Genomic DNA, 18,017 nt, shown 5'->3' with positions numbered 1-18,017 from the left:
TGCTGACCAGCACTGATTACAATATTGGATTAGGTTTAGTTAGTGGGTCTGTTTCCAGTATCTCAACAAACATTGCAATGGAGAATTTGGAATATCATCTCCCACTTTAGCTTGAGAAGAAACTGGCCCCATATTCAATAATTACAGATATACAAGCTATTACCTCTGAAAGTCATAATGGTATTTCCAGCTTTGTCATGGAGGGGGGAGAGGGGAAGAGGAAGGGGACTGCCAAACCTGCAATCACTCAAACTGACAAAAGAGGGGGCTTCAAGCCCACAAATGCCATCTCAGCCAGGCACACAAAAACAAAGCAACTCCAAAGCAACTCCACCAGCAAAAACACTCAGTCACGCTCCAACACTCTCAACACTCTCTCTGCAAATGAATTTTTGTATCAAGGACATCCCCATGTTGATATGCTGGCAAACTCACATCAAGGTACCACTTTCACATGAACATGCTCTCAGACTTCAAGAAGAATGCAGAGAATGTGAGGAATGCAAAGGAATTAAGCAATCTTCACCACAAAAGTGGCTCCAGATGAAGCTGTGGCCAGGCTTCAGTTGTAAATGAAGAATGGGGTTTTCTTTTTTCTTCTTTCCTCCATCCAAGTTCAGATGATTGCAGCCTATGCTACAAGACAGCAGAACAATGATTTTTCTTGAAACTATGATCTTGGTCTGATAGAACAATTCCTGATACTGTTAGTGTTCAGGAACACATAATCACAGAATGATTCTATGCAGGTGCTTTTATTAAGAGCTCTGGGTGTCAGGGGACACAAACCGAAATCTGACTCTGACATGCTTTGGGACCGAACATGTTTTATATTCTAGCGTTATATAACTTACATATTAATTATTAAACGTACATTGTTCTATTGTATACATTGATATCATCCAAGCGTGGATTCCTCGTGATTCCCTCAAACCTCTAACATAGTTTCTCATGATTCTTTCAACAATAATTATATCTAATCACATCTAACAATTGTATCATTTATCATATACTGACTACACGGCTGCAGTTTCACATGATCTAGCAAATACAAGGTCTAACATTTCCCAGGGCCTACCTTTCACATTTTCCCAGGGCCTACTAAGCCTAACTTTATTTCTAGCTCCCCAAATTTTGTGATTTTAAAATCTTTTACTGTCAATACCTGCTGAAGACAACCTCTACTATTTCCTAGGGAACTCGAACCCCTGATAGTTCTTGGGGACCTGAACTCCAGAGAGGGGAAACTCTGACTCCCTGAGGTCAGGAACTCAAACTTCTCCCTGATAAGCTCACCCAGGGGCTCAAACCCCCCTTAGCTCTCAGAGTCTCTGCTGGTCAGAGTGACCCCGAGATAGGTTAGAAAGTCTCTTTTCCCAGCCTGGTGGTCAAAGAAAGAGTCAGAACTCTTCAGTTCTTGTTCTCAAGGTTGTTTATTGTTTCTTATCTATAAAATTCTTTCTTCTGGCCTGCCGAGGTCTGCTCAGCAGGACAGACAGAGGCACACTGACACCCTCAGTGTGCTGTTATCTTTTATACTAAAAACTACATGTACATTATTTACCATAATTTCCCAATACCTATCACCTATGTTAGACAGTGAGCTTCTACTCTAAACCAATCTAAAAGTGCCACCATCACAGCAGAAGTTGGAGACTAAGAAGAAGGAGAAAGACTGGACAACACCCAGATTCCTCCATCTTGCCTCCTGAACCCCCATTCTAAAAATTCCCAAAAATCTATTTTTCACCCCATGACTAACTATTATTCTACTTAGAATTTTGTGGCTTGCAGAACTTCATATAAGGTTGGTAATTTTTTTTTCCATGGGTCAAGATCCAAGTCACAGGGGATTTGGGCTCTGTGCCAGGGTCTCTGAGCCCCCTGGGCAGGGGCTGGAGCCCTCCAGGGCAGCCAGAGGAATTTCCTGGGTTCTGACACTTACCAGTAACTCTGTGTGGGGATTTGCATCCCTTGTCAATAAGCCAAAGGAAAACAATTATAATGATGCCTTCACTTACGCCAGGGATCTTGCCTCGAGTCCCTGAAGGTCTAAAGTTGATTTTCTCCCTGAAAATTCCTCAGTGCTGGCTGGAGATCTGTGGATTCATTGAAGCTCTAGGCTGATCTTCTGGCTGGCTCTCCAATTTACTGCCACAAAATCTCCAAAATACTGGAACAAGACCCCTTAACACTAATTTGATTTAAAGAGGCGTAATTTATTCAGGCCTGAGGTCACACAAAGGATGCTCCTAACCATTCATGCACACATGATTTTACAAGTAAGCAATTTACATATTACAATTTACCAATTACCATCAAGCTCAGATTCAGTCCTTGTTTTGTCTATTCCTACATTCTTGAGCCGGATGTCTTCTTCTTCTCTTCCAACTGTTCTTTCTGGAAAAGCAGTTTTTGTGTGCCTTGTTTCTCTGTTCACAGGCCCAGTAAAAACTAAACTAATACCTTTGCTGTCACATAGCATGGAAGCCTCTCTCCAGCTTCCTTCCCTGAGCCCTCCTGCTCCTGCAGAACCACCCTGATAATGGATCTGCGTGTGTTGGACATGGTGGCTGTCACCTTGACGTGGCCAACACTCACCTGGACGGGCTCCTGGCAGGTGTCCAGGGTGACGTGGCAGCACGCAGTGGTCCCGTTGGTGGTGAAGGACGTCCTCATCTGGGACATGCGGTGGTAGGTGTCCTCCAACCTGCCCAGGTGAGCTTTGAGCAGGGACAGCTCCAGGCCCAGCTCCATGGGAAAGCGGTTGTATACCAGGGGGTTGGAGAAGAAGATGGCCATGGTGAAGGTGGTGGCTTCATAGACCAGGACTCCACAAGAGCCGCGGAACAGGGGGCTGGAGAACTGGCAGGTGTCAGAGGAGCCTGGGGGCACGGAGGGGCTGGGGGGGATGGAGCTGTGCCCGCTGTAGAAGTAGGTCCTGGGGAGGAGAAACAGGGGTGTGCCATCAGGGGAGGATGGTGAGACCACCAGTGTCACAGACATCTTTTATGAACAATCCTTTCCTTGGGATTTTTCCTCCTGAGAAGCTGAGAGGCCTCAGGAACAAAATGTAAACAATGATTATCTGCTGCTGTGGAATGCAACAGGTGCATCTGGGATTGGTCTCATAGTGTTATTTCTTATTCATGGCCAATCACAGTCAGCTGGCTCAGACTCTCTGTCTGAGACACAAGCTTTTGTTATTCATTCTTTCTTTTTCTATTCTTAGCTAGCCTTCTGATGAAATCCTTCCTTCTATTCTTTTAGTATAGTTTTAATATAATATATATCATAAGTTTTAATATAATATAGATCATAAAATAATAAATCAAACCTTCTGAACCATGGAGTCAGATCCTCGTCTCTTCCCTCATCCTAAGACCCCTCTAAACACAGTCACACACCAGGAGATGCTGGTGGAGCAAGTGGTAGGTGGTGGAAGCAGCAGGAGACAGTCTCAGCACCACTGGGAGGTGCTGGGAGCACTGGGAGGTGCTGGGGGCACTGCTGGGAGGTGCTGGGAGCACTGGGAGACAAGTAGGAGATTGACCAAGCCCTAGGAAATGCTCCCACCGTGGGATGATGACCCCGCCCTGTGCTCGTGTTCACAGGGGTCTCAGGACGAGGCAAGAAATGAGAATGTTGACTTTATGTTTTAGAAGGCTGATTTATTATTTTATAATATAGATTACATTTAAAAAAATGATATATTAAAACTTACTAAAAGAAGAGAAGAAAAGATTTCATCAGAAAGCTAGCAGAGAATAGAAAAGAATAGAATGATCATAAAATCTGGTGACTGACCAGCGAGTCTGAGACAGCTGGACTGTGATTAATTATTAATTAAAAATAATTACATGAGACCAATCAAAGATGCACTTGTTGCATTCCACAGCAGCAAATAATCATTGTTTACATTTTGTTTTTGAAGTCTCTCAACTTCTCAAGAGAAAAAATCTTAAGGAAAAGATTTTTCATTAAATATGTCTGTGACTCCACCCTGTCCTGGTTTGGATTGGGAGGAAAATTCAGGGAAGTGATGCAAAGCTTTTTGTGTAACTGACGGGCTGCTGAACCCCTGAGAAGCTGGGCTCAACTCTGTGAAACACACACGTTAAAAACCAAAAACCCCAAAAACTCTCTCTTTCCTTTCCAATCAACAAAATGCAGCAAACCCCAACCTCAACCCCCATCTCAACCAAACCAAGCCAAACAGTGTCACCGTGATATTTTATGGAAAATTCCTTCACCAGGATTTCTTCTCCTGAGAGGCTGGGAAGCTTCAGCTTCTCCTTGTTTTGCTGCTTTGGAATGTGATTTGGAGGATTGTTTACCCAGCATGGGAATTGTTTTAATTTAATCACCAATCCCAGTCCAGCTGTGTCAGGACTCTGGTCAGTCACGGGTTTTTATTATTCATTCTTTTCCAGCCTTCTGATGTATCCTTTCTCTTTCTTTAGTGTAGTTTTAGTATATCATTTCTTTTAATATAATATTGAGGGAACACAGGACATTCCTCTGGCTGCCCTGGAGGGCTCCAGCCCCTGCCCAGGGGGCTCAGAGACCTTGGCACAGAGCCCAAGACCCCTGTGCCTTTGATTTAGCCCTTGGAAAAAACAATTACCAACCTTTATAGGAAGAATTACAAGTCAAGAAAGTTTAAGTAGAATAATTGTTAGTTTGTCACGGTGTGAAAAAAAGATTTTTGAGATTTTTAGAATGGGGGCTCGAAGTCCCAAGATAGAAGAATTTAAGTGTGCCTTCTCCCTTTTCCTTCTTCTTCCTTCCTTCCTTTCCTTCTTCCACCATCTTTTAAGTGATGTTGGCATTTTTAGATTAGTTTTGAGTAAAAACTCACCATCTAACATAGGTGATAAGTATTGAGAAGTTATTGTAAATAGTGTACACGTAGTTTTTAGTATAAAAAGATAACACCACCCCAAGGATGGGCAGGGTCCCCCAACCTGACCTGCCAGACAGAGCTCAGCGAGTCAAAAAAGGAATTTTATAGATAAAAAAACAATAAACAGCCTTAAGAACAAGAATAGAAGAGTTCTGACTCCTTCTTTAACTGCCCTGCTGGGAAAAGAGACTTTCTAACACATCTCGGGGTCACTGTGACCAGCAGAGATTCTGAGATAATATAATATCATAAAATAATAAATCAGCCTTCTGAGGACATGGAGTCAAATTCAAGTGTAATGTTAACCCTTTCAGTGCCCCAATCCTCCCTCAAATAGGAAAAAACCCCAAAATACAAACATGTAAAAGAACAGCAAAAAGACACCAAAGTTGGTGTAGAAGTCCCAAATAAGAAAGAAAAAGAAATGCCCTGTTTTTTAGAGCTAAAATCCTTGAATAAGCTATAGAGGAAAGACTCTTTTTCCTTGTAGCACATAAAACTATAAAGAGATAAAAGTGTATCAAATTGATATCAAACAAAAGCCTCCATACTAAAATAAACAAATGTTAAAATAGCTGTAATCCCATAAAAAGTTTAAACAGAAAAAAAGAGTAGTCTTATGATTCCAAAGGAAAAAAAAAGAAAATCTCTACTCCCAAAAATAAAAAAAAATTCAAAAAGAGACAAAAAAGAGAATTTTCACCTTTAAACAACTCATCTTTAAAACAATACCCCATAAATCAACATAACCCATCAACAAGCTATAAAAAATGCTTATAACAATAAGAAAAACTTCATCATAGCAAAGTTCCCCAAACAACTGCTGTTTGTAACAAATTAGGAACCACAAAAAACCTGTTTCCTTTCCTCTTATAAAAAAAGTCTTCATAACCTTAACAAAAAAGACTTCTCTCCCTCAATAAACTAAAGAAAAACTATTTTAAAATAGTAAACTAACTAAAAATCTTAAGTGTAATTTCTTTACATTATCAGTGAGGAAGAAAAGTTGTGAGAAGAAAAGTGTTCTAAAAGGTTTGTTTTAATTCTTACTACTTTTTTGCTTCTAATTACTTGTAATAAAATTTTCTTTATACCCTCTTGAAGTTTTAAACCTGCTTTACCTTTCTCCTAATCCTATCTCACAACAAAAACTAAATGTATCAGTAATTAGCCAACACCAAACCTACCACATTCTTTAGTACATCAGCCAAAAAAACTTCAAATTAAAAAAATCTTTAATTAGCAAACCTAAACCACAACACAGAATTTGTGTTTCCACCCAATTTCAAACTAAAACCACCACATACCCAGGGGTCCTCCCGCACCTTCCCCTCACCTGGGGTTCTCCAGGGTGACATTCCGGCTGCTGTTGGATATCTGGATCTCCACAGCCCTCTCCAGGAAATTCCACATCTCGGCACGCGATTGGCTGCTCCAGGGGGACAGAATCTACTCCTCCAGTCTGGGGTTTTCTCAGATCTGGGATCGTGACCTTGGAGACAGAATTTTCTCAGCTCTGGGGTCTCCTTGAATCCGTAATCTTCTCACTCCAAGGTCTCCTCCTCAGCTCCAGATTCTCTCTGTTCCAGAATCTTCTTCCTGAATCCAGGATCTTTTCCGCAGCACTGGGGTCTCCTTGGATTCAGAATCTTCTCAGCTCTGGAATCTTGTTCCTGTCTCTGGAAATTTCTTGGATCCGGAATCTTCTCAGATTCGGTGTCTCTTTGGATCCAGGGTCTGCTCAGCACTGAAATCTTCTCCTCAGCTCTGGGGTTTCCTCAGTCCCAGGCTCTCATCAGCACTCCTTGGATTCAGGCAGATCCTGGATCCAGAATCTCCACCCCAGCCCCTGACCTTCCCTGTGGTCTCCCCCTCTGAGCACCTTCTGGGTCTCCACTGGTGGTGGGAATGTCCTGGGGCAGGGAAATCCCTCCCCTGGCTGGAAAAACCCTAACTTGCAACTTCCTGGTGATAAAATGGAATCAACTTCCTGGTGGTGAATCCCAGGCAACGTCCCCGAGGGCCTGGCACCTTTAGCTGGTGTAACTGGTTTAACTGGCTGAATTGTCTAATTGATTTCTCTAATTTATTTAATTTAATCCAATCTATCTAACTCAGCTGGTTTAAATGTTTTAAATTATTTAAATGGTTCCACAATTAGTTTATAACCGGTTCAACCAGTTTAATTGGTTTATCTAGTTAAACTGGTTGAATTCTCTCACTGCCTGAATTGGTCCAAGTGGTGTAGCAGACCAGAGGAGCAGATGATTGCCTTAAAGCAACCCAGTGGGGAGTGGTGGCTGATTTGTGGAAAAAAACTCCTCAACTTGTAAAAGTTGTAAAGCTGGTATGATATTTTTCATTGCTGGCCATGCTCCCCAAGGACATGTGCACCCCTGAAAATTCCCAAATCTACTTTATCTCCTAATCTGTTGCATATGCATAAAAAAATATGCATACGTATTCAACTTATCAATTTTATGAGCCTGTGCAGTTCTTCAGTCATGTAGTTGTAATGTGGTGTTTATAACCCAGATTCAGTTTTTCTGTTTGCTTCAGTCTCAAGGTCAGCAGGGAGCCTCTTCTGATCTCTCTCCAGCATTACTTTCTTGCCACAGTCACATTTTCTGAAAAATCCCTTGGCCCAGGATTTTTCTCCTGGGAAGCTGAGAAGCCTCAGAGAAAAGGAAAACAATAATTATCTGATTTGCTTCTCCTGTGTTTTGCTGCTTTGGAATGGTTTTGGCCATTGTTTACCAACAGGTGATTGTTTGATTGGTTTCATGTGAATTGTTTTGACTTATTGGCCAAACAGGGTCAAGCTGTGTTGGGGCTCTGGAAAGAGTCACGAGTTTTGATGATTATCTTTTTAGCATTCAGTATGTATCCTTTCTTTATTCTTTAGTACAGTTTAGTAGAGTATTCTTGAATATAATATAGTATCTTAAAATAATAAATTAGCCTTCTGAGAACCTGGAGTCAGATTCATCATTCCTAACCTGCAAATACAATATTTTCTGAGTAGCCTTGAGTCTCCTTTGTTCTCTCTCTGCAGGCCTTTTGCTGAGCACACAAGTTAAAAGACAAAACAAAAAAAATCCAAAATTGCTTTCTACCCTGAGGTAAATTTCCAATCCCCTGTTTCATTCCTCCCTTTTCTAGAAACAAGGAAATTATTTTACTTAGTACAAATTTCTACTATGGAATATTAATCCCAATATTTCCGGGTGGGATGTGCCTGGCTTCGTCTGACCCTGGCTGCTGGGCCAAAGGCAGCAGCTGTGGTGTTTCACCTCAGAGATACCTTTGGCTGGCTGGATGCTGCAGCTGGGCACTCGGAACAAATCCAGGCATAGTAGGAACTCAGTTTACCTGTGGTGGAAAAGGTTCAGGTGACGGTGAAGAGAAATCGGAGAGGATTCTATCGTAGAGTTTTAATGCAGAGTTTTATTCCAGGATGATAGACCTCTGAATCTGGTAACAGCTCCCAGGAGCATCCAGACCGCATGGTCCCGTCTCCTTTTAATCCCGGGGACAGGGGGAGGGGAAAGCAGAGGTTGGCACACCTGGGGGGCTGGGATAGGTGAAACAGGAAATGGCATCACACTGCAACCTTCTACGCTAATAGGTGTCCCTTAATGCTTTGCCACGTACATTTGATAAGGAGGAAAACACTGCTATTTGCTGTAGTATTCTCCATTTCCAAATTAGCACTATAAAAGATAACCCTAAACTCACCCTAACTAATACCAATACATCTGTAAGGCTGCCAACAACAGTCTCCTTGGTTCCACAGTGTCACAATGGACCCTTTGCTCCATGACGTTCAGTAGTGGAACATGGACACCTTAATTCCATGAGGTTGTGTAGTGTCACAATGATCTCCTTGGTTCTGCAGCCCTGCTGTGCCTGCTGTGTAACAATGGACCTGTGGAACCATGAGGTTCCATAGTGTCACCATGGTCCCTTTGGTTCCACAAGGCCTTGCTGCGCCACAGTGGCCCCTTGGTTCCATGAGGTTCCGTACTGTCAACAATGATCTCCTTGGTTCCACAGTGTGACAATGGCCCCTTGGTTCCATGGGGTGCCTGGCCTCCCACAGCCCCTCACAGAGCCTCATGGCCCCTCATGGCCCCTCACAGCCCCTCATGGCTCCCTCACAGTTCCCCATGGTCCCTCACAGGCCCCCCATGGCCCCTCACAGTTCCCCAAGACCCCTCACAGCCCCTCACAGCACTTCATGGATCCTCACAGACCCTTAGGGCCCCTCATGGCCCCTCACAGCCCCTCATGACCCCTCATGGCTCCCTCACAGTTCCCCAAGAGCCCTCACAGCCCCTCACTGTGGATGCCATGGGACAGAGAGAGAGAAACAGCAAGTGTTTTCTCACAGCAGCTTGTGAGAATTATTAGCAAGTTATAAAAATGTGAGAACTTCAGTATAAACAATCTGCAGGTGATGTTCTTCTACTTCGTCTTTCTCTTCTTCTCAAGGACGGTGTATAAAGAATGTTTTTGTTAACTAGCCAATCAAACAGAATATATCGCATCACTCTATAAAAACCGCACGGTTCTCTTGAATTCAACCTTCTTTTAGTCTTTCTGCAATACTGCCTCCTGCCTGTTCCTGTGTCATTCTCGGCGCAAGAGTGACACCTCACGGCCCTTCATGGCCCCTCATGGCCCCTCACAGCTCGAGGCTCTTCACGGCCCCTGAGCCGCCTCCGGCCCCGCCATTGGCGCCGCTCTTTGCTGCTCGCCAATGGCGGCCCGAGTCTGCAGTGACGTCACCGGTCGCCGGGCAAAGGAAGGCCTGGGGCTGAGGTGCCCCGGGCTGCCCGGGAATGGGGTCCGGGGGTCCCCGGGCTCATGGAAACGGGGGATCCAGGGGCTGAGAGAGGAGGATACCCGGGAAAGGGGGTGCAGGGGGTGTCGGGGCAGGATAAGGGGGTGCAGGGGGTCCTGGAACTGGGGAAGGAGATGCGAAGGGTCCCAGTGCCTAGGAATGGGCATTCAAGGGGGGTCCCCGGGGGGCTCCCCAAAGCCCCTCCCAGGCGGCAGCAGGAGCTGGCTCAGGAGCTCTGGGAAGAGAAAAGGGGGTGACCCCGGCTTGGGGGGGACATGGGGGACTCACCCACGCTCCCGGGGGGACACGACCCCCGGGGACCCCCCCTCACCTTGTCCCGCAGGGGAGGCCGAGCCCCAGCCCAGGCAGACGAAGCCCCCGAGCCCCGGCAGCATCTTGGGGGGCGTGCGGGGCCGGGAGGGGCAGGATCCGGGAAAGGGCGGCGGCTGCCGGGTTCGGCGGCTGCCTGGAAACCACGAAGGCGGCGGCAGCGTCTGTGACAGCGGCGTGGCCTCAGTTGCCTGAGAACGCGGCCCTGGCTGCTAGTGCGCAGCCTGGGCTCCTGCAGGCGGCTTCACTGGGCCATTCGCCAGGGGAATTGTTCGCGGAGCATTGGCCTCTGCAAAGTTCCTGAGCGTGCAGAGCATTGGCCTCTGTAAGGAGTTCATCAGCGTGCAGAGCATTGTCCTCTGCAGAAAGTTCCTGAATTTCCTTTGAAGGTAAAGATTGACTCAAGTTGAACTTTTTGGTTTTGTCTCATCTGCACTCTGAGAGAGAATGCCAAAGGGAAATACAGGATGGGATAATGCCCGTCTTCTGGTGCAGCAGTTCAGTGCTCTGCACTGTCACTGACATGTTTTATGAAAAATCCTTTGGGTTTTTTCTCCTGAGAAGCTGAGAGACCTCAGGAACAAAATGTAAACAATGGTTATCTGCTGCTGTGGAATGCAACAGGTGCATCTGGGATTGGTCTCCTAGAGTTGTTTCCAATTAATGGCCACTCACAGTCAGCTGGCTTGGACTCTCTGTCTGAGACACAAGCTTTTGGTATTCATTCTTTCTTTTTCTATTCTTAGCTAGCCTTCTGATGAATCCTTTCTTCTATTCTTTTAGTATAATTTTGATATCATATATATAATAAAATAATAAATCAAGAGTCAGATCCTCATCTCTTCCCTCATCCTAAGACCCCTGGGAACACCACCACAATGCACAGCTGAGTGGATGAACAATATATGCTCTACTGATTGTGCTTTTTTTTTTTTGCACTGAAGGAATGCAACATTTTCTAAATGTACTGGTCTATACTTTTTTTTCCCGTCTAGTGGTTGCTTAAACTGTTTAAAGGTGAATGAAGTCTGTTCAAGTTTTATCGAGTTTCAGTGGGTTGTTATCATCTGGTTATTACAATTATTAGAGAGAGGCCTGTGAATTGAGGTGGAAATGTGACCATATGCCAAAATCAATAGTCTGGATTTTATGTAACAGTAAATGTGAGGAAGACAGAGAGAAAGGAAAAGAAAAAGAAGCGGGGGGGGGGGGGGGGGGGGATGGGGGGTTGGGAAGAAGGGGAAGAAGGAGAGTGACAGAGACAGATTAAGTGAAAAACATCACCATTCCATGGATCCCATTGGCATACTATCAAATCCTCTTCTGGTCTTCACTGTGGTGAGGTCTGGCAAAACGTAAGACTCCAATGGATTCATGCAGATTTGGGCAAGGTGGGACCTCCCAGGTGCCTCCCTGGGGTGGGGCAAGTTGGACTCTGTCTATTGCTACTTTGAAATAAAATAAAATCTTTAGCATCTGTCTGTCCTTTGAGTCTGCCATCAATTGGCTTCTGGATTTTCAGATCTGTTGTGTTACTTTGTGTGCCCTGCAGTCGTCTGGTGCAAGGCCTCAGGAATGGGTCTGGGGGCACTGTGGAGGTCTTTGATGGGAGGTTTGTGTGCAAACCTGGCCTCAGCAGACGAGTCTGTGGTTATGACTTGCCCACCTTGAAGCCAGACAGAGCTGATTTTCAGCACAGCTGCTGGGTTTGGCTTTGTTGTGGATAGGTTTTTCTCTGCAGCCTTGTTTACTTCTCCCCAGGCCTGAGCTAATGGGACAATAGTGTCACCTTTGTCTTGTCTCAAGTTCCCTTAGGCAGCTTAACTCACAGTGCCAAGTTCCAGTCCAGAGGCATTTTCAGGGAAGGGTGGGCTTGGGTGGTCGCAGCCTCTTTATACAGTTTTGTCCCAATGGGCAGAAAGTCCTTTATAACAACTTTTAAGCCATTAGCCATAACATTCCAGTCTCTCCCAAGTCCTGTGAGGAGCAGCTGAGAGAGCAGGGGTGCTTTAGCCTAAAGAAGAGGATATTCACTCTAGCTATTTTAAAGTAATATTTAGGCTGCAGCTTTGTCTGTTCTAACTATTGCTAATGTTCAGATTTTTAGCTCCAGGTTTCAGTATGATCCATCTTTGAATTGCACAAGGCAGCCCTATAGTTCAAATAAAGTCCAACTAGAGGCCTAACATACTAGCTACTTACACCAAACAAGCACTTAGCTACTTTCAAATCATAGAAAATGTTTAGCACCAGTATATGCCTTGAATCTGCCATGAATTGGGTTCTGGATTTTCAGAGTTCCATTGTTGCTTCTTCCAGTTTTGTTGAGGCATTGTCACTCATCTGGGAGATCCTGCCTTCAAAATGGCTTCTGGATTCCCAAAGAAGACCTCGACTCCTCGTCTTTTGTCCAGGGAAAGACTGACATCTTTCACTGTAAGTACCCACTGGGCTGTGTTAAGGCTGCAAACTGCCCTGGGGTCCCTGCTCTCCCTGCCCCTGCTTTAGTGCAAGCAAGAAAATGCTTTAAGTAGGTAATAAGCAGAAATATTCTAGTAAGGCTACGAAACACAAGTAATAAACGACACAATTATGAAGGTTTCTTTTGAGGTGAACAGAGAGGGGGAATTGTGGGAATCCAAAAATCAGAAGGTTTTGGGAAAGCTGCAAAAGGCAGCCTCAGAGACAGTAGAACTGTGATTAGAGCTAAGCAGCTGCCATGAGTTAGGTCAGCAGAAAAATTATTTAAAAAGTAGAAAAACAAGGACAAATAGAACAATGGTCTGTGTATTAACGCTTGTCTAGAATAACTCTCTAAGCTACAGCAAAGTTTATCTAGCAAGATATTAGGAGGGTTAAAGCTTAATAATGGAGCTCTGTGCATTGTGCTTTAAGGCTTACAAGCAGGTATTGTATTCAAAATAAGCAAGCATTGTTTTAACCAAAGGTACGTGTGCTTATAGTGGTTGGATAGAACTACTGTCAATGTGCTTTTGCTTTGTGTGATTGGTCAAGAAACTTATAAAGGAAGTTGTAACATTAAGTTCTTGGTCTGCTGCCTGGGATGTGAGCTGCTGGCATCTTCCCATTGTCATAACCATGTAATGAGAGTGATGCTGGAAAATAAAACAGCTCCAGGCAGTTCCACAGCAGCCCTGTCCCGTTTGTGATTTGTAAATAGCCCCCTGCTGGTGTCAAGACCAAGCTGCCCTTGGGCACCTGAGCATGTTGGGGGGAAAGCTCAAACTCTGCCCAAAGCCCTGTGAGACAGGGCTGGTCCCAGCTGGAAGAGCTTCCAAAGCAGCTGTTCTCTCTCAGCTCCTGTGTGGGCACAGATCCAGCCCCGCAGACACAGTGTACAGCAAAGCAAGTTATCTGCTGCAGCACGTCCAGAAGAAAATGTATAAGCACCTTTGTGTCCCAGACATCTTTTATGAAAACTCCTTTCCTTAGGATTTTTCCTCCTGAGAAGCTGAGAAGCCTCAGGAACAAAATGTAAACAATGATTATCTGCTGCTGTGGAATGCAACAGGATGATCTTTGATTGGCCCATGTTGGATGTTTGTAATTAATGGGCAATCACAGCCCAGCTGGCTCAGACAGAGAGTCCAGGCCAGAAGCCTTTGTTATCATTCCTTCCTCTTCTATTCTTAGCTAGCCTTCTGATGAAATCCTTTCTTCTAGTCTTTTAGTGTATTTTTAATAAATTATATATCACAAAATAATAAATCAAGCCTGCTGAACCATGGAGTCAGATCCTCGTCTCTTCCCTCATCGTAAGACCCCTGTGAACACCATCACACCGTTGTTCTGCAGGATGGTGGAAATCTTCCTGTGCTGGGAATTCTCCCCTGATTTTGGTTTACCATGTGTTGATGGTATCTCTCCCAAAGGAGTTGGCCTCTCTTGAAAGCTCTGGATTGGTAGGAATCTTGAGGGCTGTACAGTTCTTACCTGCTCCTGGGAGCCAGGGTCACAAATGTCCCTTGGTGTCTGGAGCTCACTTGACTGAAGATGCCCCAGTGCTGAGGCTCTGTCCAGGAGATCCCTCTGTTTTCTTCTCTGGAGGGGTCTGTGAGCCCAGAGAGAGAAAAGAAATGCTAATTACCAGAGAGAACTACAACTTGGACACATTCCTGTGCTCCTCACTCTTGGTACAATGTTCCTTTCTTGCCTCTCTTGGACTCACCCAGCAGTGCTATCTCCTTGCTGTGAGTTCTCAGTGCTGTACAGGGATGGAGTCAGGGCAGTTCTGAGAGCTCCTCCCCATTCTTTGAAAAGGTCACTGCCTCAATCCAATAGAACTAAAGAGGAAACAAATGCCCCAAGAGCAGAAATGCCCAACCATGTCACATGCAATCACGGAGAAGCTGATGGGACAGAGCCATGTGGTTGGAGTATGTGTATTGCACTCTGTATTGTCAATTTCTTGGTGCTGAGTATTTCAGCAAGCAACTTCCAGGGCTTCCAGGACTGTCCTGGACAATGTGATCACAAATTGTTCACCAGTGCCACTTGTTCAAGAAAAGCCTTTCTGAACAAGCCCAACTCTGAGGCTCTAGCTGGTTTATTTTTGCCTTTCAGCTGCTTCCCTCTAAGTTCCTGTGGCAGAAGTTTCTCAACATGAAGAAGAAGGCCAGCACTGGCAGGAGTTTTCTACCCAGAATTGGCCCATGTGTAGACCTGGGGAAGACTGGTCCAAAGGTAGCCTTTTCCTGCTCTTCTCCTTTCTGTTTGATGGGAAGTTTGAAGAGGGTGTGTGCTTGTGACAGGCTTGCCTCCAGCAAAAGACCTCAGTGTGCAGGTCCTGGTGTCATTGCAAGCTGCTGTTAGAGGTGGGCTGGGAGTCCTGATCTGCACTAAGCCAACACAAATAAGCTCTGCTGAAGCTGCCTAAGTGTAGCTGCCATTGCTGAAACAATGGGGGGAAGGCTGGGGACACAAAGGCCCAGCATTGCCATGTGCCATTCTCCTGCTGAAGGAGCCACCTCTTGCTTTGGTGTGGTCACCATCAAATGCTCGGGGTCACAGGATTCCCTCTGGAGTGGCAGCGTTGGCCTTGGAAGGCCGAGGACCTGCAGGAATTACTTCAGATTTAACAAAACAAATTGCCTTTGTGCTTTGGGCTGGAACAATGTGTTGGACCCTGAGGGGGTGTTAGATTTTGCAGGCTGCCAGATGTACAGGGGACTGGCCCTGGGCAGAGGGGAATGGATGTGCTTTATGTGGATCAGTGCCTTCTTAGAGGTGTGTTTAAAGCTGCTTTTCTGGCAGGACTGGCTCAGTAGAAAGCACAGTCCCATCGGGTAGGTGACTGAGGTGGGCTGTTGTTATGAATGAGGTCCCTATACGTCTAATTCAATAAACCAACATTAGAATTTAGCAGCAATTTTAATTGAGCAGCAATTTTATATAAAATCATGCAATCAAATATAATCAAGCAGATACAAAATAATTTGGCAGTGGTTTGGATAAAGCATAAGCAAAACCAGTCAGGATACAGGAGGGTTTTCTCACCCTGCCTCCCATTCAAAAGATAAAGAATCCAAACACAACTTATAGACTGTATGCTAATACATATTCCTCAATAATTTTCTGTCAATCTCCTCCTATTTTTGATTCTTGAAATCTATGTCACTGTACTGCACAGTGCCTGCGCTGCTTTTTTCTAAGGGGTCTTTTGGTTTTGGTGGTCGCTTCCCACGAAGGCTTCTCCTCATCATCACTGTCCTTTGAACAACCCCACAAGCTGCACATGCACCCCAAGTCTTGTGTTATAGAAGCCAGCATTATATTCCAAAAAGAAGCCTTATTATTTCATAGATACCTGGAATCATCCCAATTTTGTCCATTTCAAGGCCGATTCTTTAATTATCCTGAGGCCTATTGCATTTTTGGGATGTTCCTTATCTCAAACTACATCCTGCATCCTGTTTTCTCATGAACATCTGAAAACATCTCTTTTGTGACACTAATTCCATATCCTATTCCTCTCTTACTTTTTAACAAATATTTTCTAAACTATTTAAAATATAGTTAGAATTGTTAGCACAAATCAGATTGATCTATCACACTGTTGAGCAAGAAATTGGCAGCAAGAGCCATGTAAGACACTGGTTAAGGATTGCCCAGACAAAGCAGGGGAGAGTTTTCTCCAAGCAATGCCTCTGCTCCAGAATCATTTGCTGTTGTTTTGGGCTCGTGGGTCTGCCTCGGCGGTGGCGGTGGTCCCCAGCCCGCGTTGTTGAAGCCGTCTCCCTTCCTCGGCCTTAAGCCGGGGACCCATGTTGTGGCGGGCAGAATTTTTTGGCCTAGTATTTTTTTTTTTTAATGGGCCCAGCACCCGACGGAGAGCCCCCCCAGACTGGTCCGGGCGTTGCCGGATCGACTGAGCCGCTTACGCCAGGCGGGGCCGGGTTTGCCGCGCCGGGTCTGTTGCTTTTTGTTGAGGCGGGTGGAGTTGGGGGGGCGCCCGCCAGGCCTCCGCAGGCCTTTTTAATTTTCTCTTGCGGCCCTAAGCCACGGCACTGAGAAGCGTTGCAATGAAGGCGCGAGCGGGATGCCGGTGGGTCCGTCATGAGGGCGCAGTGAGGCGCGTCCTTGGCCCCCACCCCAGGCCCCCAGCCCCGCGGCCCCCATGGCTAGCACGGGTCATTGCGAACGCGCCTCCGTGTGCCTTTTTTGTCGTGCCGTCCCCCGGCTTTTTATTCCGGAAGGAAAAGCCAACCGCCGCGAGGCTGGGCAAAAGCTGGTGGCCCGTGGCGCCAGGTCAGTGGAACTTTTTCTCACACGCTCAGCTGGGTTCCCCTGGCCGGAAGGGGGTGGGGGGGGCCGCCGAGTCCCCCCCCGCCCCGCCCAGCGGGGGCCGGTCCAGTCCCGCCGTTGCCTAGCCGAAAGGGGGGGAGCCGTTGTTGGCCGTGCGCGAATGGCGGCACCCCCTGCGCTCCTCTGCTGCCGCGAGCAATCCAATCCACAGGTGGGCCGGGCGGCCGTCGCCATTGTCCCAGGAGTGTGGCCGTGGGGCCCTTGTCGCCGTTGGCACGGAGCCGCGCCTGATTGATGTGGCTTTTTGGGTGCCGTCGGGGAGGGCCCCCAGCGGGCTGGCTCTCCTTCCAAGGCTTCTCTGTCACGGCAAAGCCACGGCGGGGGGGGGTCCGGTGCTCGGGCAGGGCGGTTTCCTTTCCAATTCGCTTTCTGTCGTAGGCGAGGTGTCGCCCCTCCTGTTGGCCTGGGGAAGAGCATCTTTACCGTCCTGAGCTGTGTGAAAGCCACGTGGCCCTGCGAGCCTTCAGGTGTCCTTAAAAACCACGCGAGGTGCCGGTGCCGGCCCCGGTCCGGGTAGCGCCCGTGTGGGTGCCGGCCGTGAGCAGCGCCGGGCAGCGGTGCGGCTGGAGCTGAGCCGCGAGAAGGGAGAGAGGCGAGAGAGAAAAGAGAGAGGGCGAAAGTGCCCGAACCTGATGGGGCGTGGACGTGGGTGGAACAGAGCCCGGTCCGTGCGCTCCTTTGCCGTTCCGCCGCCTGCTGCAGAGCGAGCCGCCCCGGCTGAAAAGGGGCCTCGGTGTCTGGGCCGCGCCCGCCTCGTCGGGTCGCTGCCTCCTCTAGCACGTCTGGTGCTTTTCACGCGGCCTGGTGGGGGGACGCGCCAGGACGGGATTCACTCCCTGTGAGCGGTGCCCCGCTCGGCCCAACCTCGCCGGTGGCCGGTTGCTTGCCCGCGACCGGTCGGCGGGCGGGTTTTTCTCGGCTTTGGTGGGGGGGCGAGTCAGCCCCGGCCGAGCCCCATTCCGCGCACCACGTGTGTCATTTCGAGCACAAGGCTGAGTCTCGAACCGGGGCACGGGCCCCAGGAAAAAAAGCGAGAGAGAGAGAGAGAGAGAGAGAGAGAGAGGAAGCCTCGTGCTCCATCCGAGTGGCGAAAAGCTGCGCAGTGGTCCC

The 18,017-nt window shown here is 47.0% G+C and overlaps 1 long non-coding RNA gene across 1 annotated transcript in view; it reads left to right on the top strand.

The window, feature by feature from the left end:
• Window positions 1–18,017, top strand: part of LOC143692805 (uncharacterized) — a 369,941-nt gene that overhangs the window by 320,828 nt on the left and 31,096 nt on the right. The window lies entirely within an intron of this gene.

This window comes from Agelaius phoeniceus, unplaced genomic scaffold (assembly GCF_051311805.1).
Source record: "Agelaius phoeniceus isolate bAgePho1 unplaced genomic scaffold, bAgePho1.hap1 Scaffold_108, whole genome shotgun sequence".
Taxonomy (NCBI): domain Eukaryota; kingdom Metazoa; phylum Chordata; class Aves; order Passeriformes; family Icteridae; genus Agelaius; species Agelaius phoeniceus.
This window is presented reverse-complemented; position numbering and strand designations above follow the sequence as displayed.